An 8,585-nucleotide genomic window follows, 5' to 3' on the forward strand; every position below is an offset into this window, starting at 1 on the left:
TGCAACGCGTCCAGCATCCGTTGCAACGCGCCCCGCCTCCGTTGCAACGGACCCCAGCATCCGTTGCACCGCCCCCAGCCAACGCTCCAACGCGCCCGGCATCTGTTGCACCGCCCCCCAGCCAACGCTGCAACGCGACCTGCCTCCGTTGCAACGCCGCCCAGCCAACGCTGGAACGCGCCCGGCATCTGTTGCACTGCCCCCCAGCCAACGCTGTAACGCGACCTGCCTCCGTTGCAACGCCGCCCAGCCAACGTTGCAACTCGCCCGGCATCCGTTGCAACACGACCTGCCTCCGTTGCAACGCCCCCAGCCAACGTTGCAACGCCACCTGCCTCGTAGGGTGCCTGCTCACCCTTTCCCGGGCGCGTCTTTCTACGTGGACCACGTGCCGAGTCTAGGCGTGGCCCGACCTCGGCGGGTGCCAGCTCTCCCTCGGGCCACGTCCTTCCCCGGTTGACCGCGTACCGGGTCTTGCTGCCTACGGGGGGACCAGGCATCGAGCGTTGTGCTGGCATTGCGCCCAGCAATCCTTCGGCCAGGTCGAGTCTGAGAAAACTGGGGACGCCTCCCTATAATAGGCTGCCGAGCCGTTACAGAAGTTAAGCCGGTTGAGGTCGGTTTTGCCGTTCGGGGATCCATTTGCGTTCTATACGGCCCATTCTTCCCCCGGGGGCGGGGGGGGGGGGGGGGAGGGCAACTCGCCCCAAAGAGGAAAGGTCATTTTTGACCGGGATATTTTTTCGCGCAGCCTTTAAAAAGTATTCCTAACGCCCCGACAAAACTTCAGGCAAAACTCACGAGCCAACGGTGATGTGGGGAAATTTGGGTCCTCCGTTGCAATCGCTGGGGCCGACCGGCCTGAACAGGCCACGTGCCTGTTCTGTCCGACATGCTCGGCGGAACTCCTGTAGGGGTCGAATTTCGACGCAGTTTTTCCCAAGCACCTTTCGAATAAACGAGATCATTGCGTCGACGAAATTCGGCCAAGGCACACATGCTGGCCGTCCACACCTGGGTAGGTGCCCGTGCAGGCCGGGTCTATGCCTAGCCCGGGCACCCCGCGGTCGTTGCCCGGTCTCTGTTTCACGGGCCTTGGCCTGCCTCGAAAAACCCCGGCTTCTCTGGGGAATAGTTTTGGCCTCATGCCGAGAACTTTTTAACTTGTGAAATTTTTCAAGGGGAGGGACGAATCGAAGCGACAAGGGCTGAATCTCAGTGGATCGTGGCAGCAAGGCCACTCTGCCACTTACAATACCCCGTCGCGTATTTAAGTCGTCTGCAAAGGATTCTACCCCGCTCGTTCGGAAAAGCGCTTCAAGGCATCCCCACAGGGCTCGTCCGCCCTGGGGGCGTCGCCAACGGCACGTGCCTCTGGGGGGCCAGGCCCTGATGAGCGGACAATTTGTACCTTTTTTGGCATGTTTTAGTATATTTTAGTATCTTTTAGTTAGTTTTTAGTATATTTTTATTAGTTTTTAGTTAAAATTCACTTTTCTGGACTTTACTATGAGTTTGTGTGTTTTTCTGTGATTTCAGGTATTTTCTGGCTGAAATTGAGGGTCCTGAGCAAAAATCTGATTCAGAGACTGAAAAGGACTGCAGATGCTGTTGGATTCTGACCTCCCTGCACTCGAAGTGGATTTTCTGGAGCTACAGAAGCCCAATTGGGGCGCTCTCAACGGCATTGGAAAGTAGACATCCTGGGCTTTCCAGCAATATATGATAGTTCATACTTTGCTTAAGATTTGATGGCCCAAACCGGCGTGGCAATTCAGCCTCAGAATTTCCAGCGTTTAACGCTGGAACTGGCATAAAACTTGGAGTTAAACGCCCAAACTGGCATGAAAGCTGGCGTTTAACTCCAGAAAAGGTCTCTACACGAAAATGCTTCATTGCTCAGCCCAAGCACACAAGTGGGCCCGAAAGTGGATTTTTCTGTCATTTACTCATTTCTGTAAACCTTAGGTTACTAGTTTACTATTAATAGGATCTTTTGACATTGTATCTGGACCTCATGACATTTTTACACATTTCATTGTATACCTTCCACGGCATGAGTCTCTAAACCCCATGGTTGGGGGTGAGGAGCTCTGCTGTGTCTTGATGGATTAATGCAATTACTACTGTTCTTATTCAATCATGCTTGCTTCCATTCTAAGATATCACTTGCTCTTAACCCGGATGAATGTGATGATCCGTGACACTCATCATCATTTCAACTATGAACATGTGCCTGACAACCACCTCTGTTCTACTTTAGATTGAGTAGATATCTCTTGGATTCCTTAACCAGAATCTTCGTGGTATAAGCTAGAACTGATGGCGGCATTCAAGAGAATCCGGAAGGTCTAAACCTTGTCTGTGGTATTCTGAGTAGGATTCAATGACTGAATGACTGTGACGTGCTTCAAACTCCTAGCAGGCGGGGCGTTAGTGACAGACGCAAAAGAATCAATGGATTCTATTCCGGCCTGACCGAGAACCAACAGATGATTAGCCATGCTGTGACAGAGCATAGGAATATTTTCACTGAGAGGATGGGAGGTAGCCACTGACAACGGTGAACCCTACATACAGCTTGCCATGGAAGGAGCCTTGCGTGTTTGATGAAGAAGACAGTAGGAAAGTAGAGATTCAGAAGATGGAGCATCTCCAAAGCCTCAACCTATTCTCCATTACTGAAAACAAGTAACCATTTCATGTTCTTTTGCCTTTACAATCAATCCTGATAATTCTGATATCCTGACTAAGATTTACAAGATAACCATAGCTTGCTTCAAGCCGACAATCTCCGTGGGATCGACCCTTGCTCACGCAAGGTATTACTTGGACGACCCAGTGCACTTGCTGGTTAGTTGTGCGGGATTGCAAAAGTGTTATTGCAATTTCGTGCACCAAGTTTTGGCGCCGTTGCCGGGGATTGTTCGAGTTGGACAACTGACGGCTATCTTGTTGCTTAGATTAGGACCGTTTGTTTTATTGGTTTAGAGTTTTAGTTGAGTCTAGCTTCATATTTTAAGTTTGGTGTCAATTGCATGCTTTTATTTTCTCTTAATTTTCGTTTTTGCATGTTCTTAGTCCTTTTTGATTCATAAAAATTCTAAGTTTGGTGTCCTCTTTGTGTTTTCCTTTAAAATTTTCGAAAATAGTGTTTGATTTTCTAAAAATTTTAAGTTTGGTGTCTTTTTGTTGTTTTTCTCTTTCCTCTTTTCAAAAATCAAATTTTTCATAAAATTTTTCAATCAAATTTTAATTGCTATTTTCAAAATCTTTTTAATTAACTAATTGATTCAGTTCTCAATTTGCTTTGATCTTATTGATTTTCGAATTTTTTATTTAATTGCCTTTTGTTTTATTTTAATTTTTCAGATAATTCAAAAAAAAAAACAAAATTTATCTATTTGCAATCGTTATCATTTCCCTCTTGTCCATTATGAACCTAAGTGGGATTGACCAGTCCAAAAGGACTCTGGGGTCATATGCTAACCCCATTACAGCTGCATATGGGAGTAGCATCTGTACACTCCATCCCATCAAAGCAAGCAGCTTTGAGCTAAACCCTCAACTCATTATCATAGTGCAGCAAAATTGCCAGTATTCCGGTCTTCCACAGGAAGAACCTACTGAGTTTCTAGCACAGTTCTTACAAATTGCTGACACAGTACATGATAAAGAGGTAGATCAGGATGTCTACAGACTATTACTGTTCCCATTTGCTGTAAAAGACCAAGCTAAAAGGTGGTTGAATAACCAACCTACAGCAAGCATAAAGACATGGAAACCGTTATCAGACAAATTCCTGAATCATTTTTACCCTCCAAAGAGGATGACACAGCTAAGGCTGGACATCCAAGGCTTTAAACAAGAGGATAATGAATCCCTTATAATGCATGGGAGAGGTATAGAGGTATGCTTAGAAAATGCCCCTCTGAAATGTTTTCAGAGTGGGTGCAGTTAGACATCTTCTACTATGGGCTTACAGAAAAAGCTCAGATGTCTTTAGACCATTCAGCTGGTGGATCTATACACATGAGGAAGACAATTGAAGAAGCTCAAGAGCTTATAGACACTGTTGCTAGAAACCAAACTTATATTCTAGCAATGAGTTCTCTCCAAAAGAGGAAGTCATGGCAGTAGTCACTGATCCTAATCCTCAAGAACAGATGAATGAGCTTAATCAATAGTTGCTCCTGATGACAGAACAGTTAGCAGAATTTAAAGAAATGCTCCATGATACTAAGGTTGCTAACAAGAACATAGAACTGCAGTTGAATCAAGCAAAACAGCAAATATCTAAACAGATAACAGAGGAATGTCAAGCAGTTCAACTGAGGAGTGGGAAGACACTGAATACCTCTGCTCAAAAGAGCAGAAAGCCAAACAAGGAACAAATGACAGAGGATAACCAAACCACTGTTCAAAATCCTCTGAGGACAGTAAGAGCCCAGAGAGGAATACTTTTGGCGTTCAAACGCCAGAAAGGGAAGGAAAGCTGGCGTTAAACGCCCATTCCTTGCCCAGTTCTAGCGTTCAAACGCCAGAAAAGGGAGAGAAGTTGGCATTTAACGCCCAATCTTCACCCATTCCTAGCGTTCAAACGCCTAAGGAGGATCAGACACCTCAGAGTGCTGACAGTAATCCCTCTAACAAGGCTTCTTCAACCACTTCTATAAGGAATAAACCTGCAGCATCTAAGGTTGAAGAATATCAAGCCAAGATGCCTTATCCTCAGAAACTCCGCAAAGCGGAACAGGATAAGCAATTTGCCCGCTTTGCAGACTATCTAAGGACTCTTGAAATAAAGATTCTGTTTGCAGAGGCACTTGAGCAAATACCTTCTTATGCTAAGTTTATGAAAGAGATCTTAAGTCATAAGAAGGATTGGAGAGAAACTGAAAAAGTGTTTCTCACTGAAGAATGCAGTGCTGTCATTCTAAAAAGCTTCAAGATCCAGGAAGCTTTATGATACCATGCACATTAGAAGGTGCCTGCACCAAGACAGCCTTATGTGACCTTGGAGCAAGCATCAATCTAATACCTGCATCCACTATCAGAAAGCTTGGGTTGACTGGAGAAGTCAAACCAACCAGGATATGCCTCCAACTTGCTGATGGCTCCATTAAACACCCATCAGGCATAATAGAGGACATGATTGTCAAGGTTGGGCCCTTTGCCTTTCCAACTGACTTTGTGGTGCTGGAAATGGAGGAGCACAAGAGTGCAACTCTTATTCTAGGAAGACCTTTCCTAGCAACTGGACGAACTCTCATTGATGTACAAAGAGGGGAAGTAACCCTGAGAGTCAATGAGGATGAGTTCAAGTTGAATGCTGTAAAAGCTATGCAGCATCCAGACACACCAATTGACTGCATGGGCGCTGACATTATTGACTCTCTGGTAGAAGAGATCAATATGACTGAAAGCCTAGAATCAGAACTTGAGGACATCTTCAAGGATGCTCAACCTGATCAAGAAGAACTAGAGGAAGCAAAGGAATTTTCGAAAAATTCCTCAGGAGGAGGATAAACCTCCCAAACCTGAACTCAAACCTCTACCACCATCCCTGAAGTACGCATTTCTGGGAGAGGGTGACATTTTTCCAGTGATTTATAAGCTCTGCTTTGAATCCACAGGAAGAGGAAGCACTGATTCAAGTGCTAAGGACACACAAGACAGCTCTTGGGTGGTCCATCAGTGATCTCAAGGGCATTAGCCCAGCTAGATGCATGCACAAGATCCTGTTGGAGGATAATGCCAAACCAGTGGTTCAACCACAGAGGAGGCTAAATCCAGCCATGAAGGAGGTGGTGCAGAAAGAGGTCACTAAATTACTAGAGGCTGGGATTATTTATCCTATTTCTGATAGCCCCTGGGTGAGCCCTGTCCAAGTTGTCCCCAAAAAGGGAGGCATGACAGTGGTTCATAATGAAAAAAATGAACTGGTTCCTACAAGAACAGTCACAGGGTGGCGTATGTGTATTGACTACAGAAGGCTCAATACAGCCACCAGAAAAGATCATTTTCCTTTACCATTCATAGACCAAATGCTAGAAGAGCTGGTCATGATTATTACTGCTTTTTGGATGGCTATTCAGGCTACAACCAAATTGCAGTAGACCTTCAGGACCAAGAGAAGACAGCATTTACTTGCCCTTCTGGCGTGTTTGCCTACAGAAGGATGCCTTTTGGTCTGTGCAATGCACCTGCAACCTTTCAGAGGTGCATGCTCTCTATCTTTTCAGATATGGTAGAGAAATTTCTAGAAGTCTTCATGGATGACTTCTCAGTATATGGAGACTCATTCAGCTCCTGTCTTAACCACTTATCACTTGTCCTGAAAAGATGCCAAGAGACTAACCTGGTTTTAAACTAGGAGAAATGTCACTTTATGGTGACTGAGGGAATTGTCCTTGGGCACAAAATTTCAAGCAGGGAAATAGAGGTGGATAAGGCAAAGGTAGAAGTAATTGAAAAATTACCACCACCTGCCAATGTTAAGGCAATCAGAAGCTTTCTGGGGCATGCAGGATTTTATAGAAGGTTATAAAGGATTTTTCAAAAATTGCAAAACCTTTAAGTAACTGCTAGCTAGCTGCTGACACACCATTTGTGTTTGACACACAGTGTCTGCAGGCATTTGAGACCCTGAAAGCTAAACTGGTCACAGCACCAGTCATCTGCACCAGATTGGGCATTACCATTTGTGATGTGTGATGCCAGTGATCATGCCATTGGTGCAGTGTTGGGACAGAGGCATAATAAACTTTTGCACGTCATTTATTATGCTAGCCGTGTTCTAAATGATGCACAGAAGAATTACACAACCACAGAAAAAGAATTACTTGCAGTGGTCTATGCCATTGACAAGTTTAGATCCTACCTAGTGGGATCAAAGGTGATTGTGTACACTGACCATGCTGCTCTTAAATACTTACTCACAAAGCAGGATTCAAAACCCAGGCTTATAAGATGGGTGTTGCTTCTGCAAGAGTTTGATATAGAAATAAGAGACAGAAAATGGACAGAGAACCAAGTAGCTGATCATCTGTCCCGGATAGAACCAGTAGCTGGGGCATCCCTCCCCCTTCTACTGAGATCTCTGAGACTTTCCCAGATGAGCAACTCTTTGCCATTCAGGAAGCTCCATGGTTTGCAGATATTGCAAATTATAAAGCTGTGAGGTTCATACCCAAGGAGTACAGCAGTGTGCAAAGAAAGAAACTAATTTCAGATGCCAAGTACTACCTCTGGGATGAACCATATCTCTTTAAGAGATGTGCTGACGGAGTGATCCGCAGATGTGTACCCAGAGAAGAAGCAAAAAGGATCCTATGGCATTGCCATGGATCACAGTATGGAGGACATTTTGGAAGTGAGCGAACAGCCACTAAAGTCCTCCAGTGTGGCTTTACTGGCCTACTCTCTATAAAGATTCCCGAGAGTTTGTGCGTAACTGTGACAGTTGCCAAAGAGCTGGTAACCTGCCTCACGGATATGCCATGCCTCAACAAGGGATATTAGAGATAGAATTGTTTGATGTATGGGGAATTGACTTCATGGGGCCATTCCCACCATCATACTCAAACACTTACATTCTGGTGGCAGTGGACTACGTATCTAAGTGGGTAGAAGCGATTGCTACACCCACTAATGATACCAAGACCGTGCTAAAATTCCTCCAGAAACACATCTTCAGCAGGTTTGGTGTTTCCAGAGTACTAATCAGTGATGGGGGCACTCATTTTGCAATAGACAGCTATACTCTGCTATGGTTAGATATGGAATTAGCCATAAAGTGGCAACTCCGTATCATCCACAGACAAATGGGCAAGCTGAAGTCTCTAACAGAGCTAAAAAGAATCCTAGAACGGACTGTGATAGCCCGAAGAAAGGATTGGGCAAAGAGCTTGGATGATGCTCTGTGGGCATACAGAACAGCATTCAAGACTCCTATAGGAACCTCTCCATACCAACTGGTGTATGGGAAGGCCTGTCATTTGCCTGTGGAACTGGAACATAAAGCCTATTGGGCAACCAGGTTCCTAAACATGGATGCACAGTTAGCTGGTGAAAAGAGATTACTCCAGCTAAATGAACTAGAGGAGTTTAGACTCAATGCCTTTGAAAATGCAAAAATTTATAAGGAAAAGGCAAAGAAATGGCATGACAAGAAGTTGTCAACCAGAGTCTTTGAGCCAGGACAAAAAGTTTGCTCTTCAACTCTAGGCTCAAATTGTTTCCAGGAAAACTCAAATCCCGGTGGAGGGGTCCGTATGTGATTACAGGAGTTTCACCATATGGACATGTTGAGCTTCAGGATATTGATTCTGACAAAAAGTTCATTGTTAATGGACAGAGAATCAAGCATTATCTTGAAGGCAATTTTGAGCAGGAATGCTCAAAACTGAGACTTGAGTGATTCTCAGTGAAGGTCCAGCTAAAGACAGTAAAGAAGCGCTTGCTGGGAGGCAACCCAGTCATTAGGAGGTTATATGATTGTTCTTACAGAGGCAAGTATCAAAAATGAAGGAATTCACAGAGTTACAGAAGGATTCAGCTCAAAAAGCAGAGAAGAGAGAAAA

The sequence above is a fragment of the Arachis stenosperma genome, unplaced genomic scaffold (genome assembly GCF_014773155.1).
Source record: "Arachis stenosperma cultivar V10309 unplaced genomic scaffold, arast.V10309.gnm1.PFL2 arast.V10309.gnm1.Scaffold_100070, whole genome shotgun sequence".
NCBI lineage: Eukaryota > Viridiplantae > Streptophyta > Magnoliopsida > Fabales > Fabaceae > Arachis > Arachis stenosperma.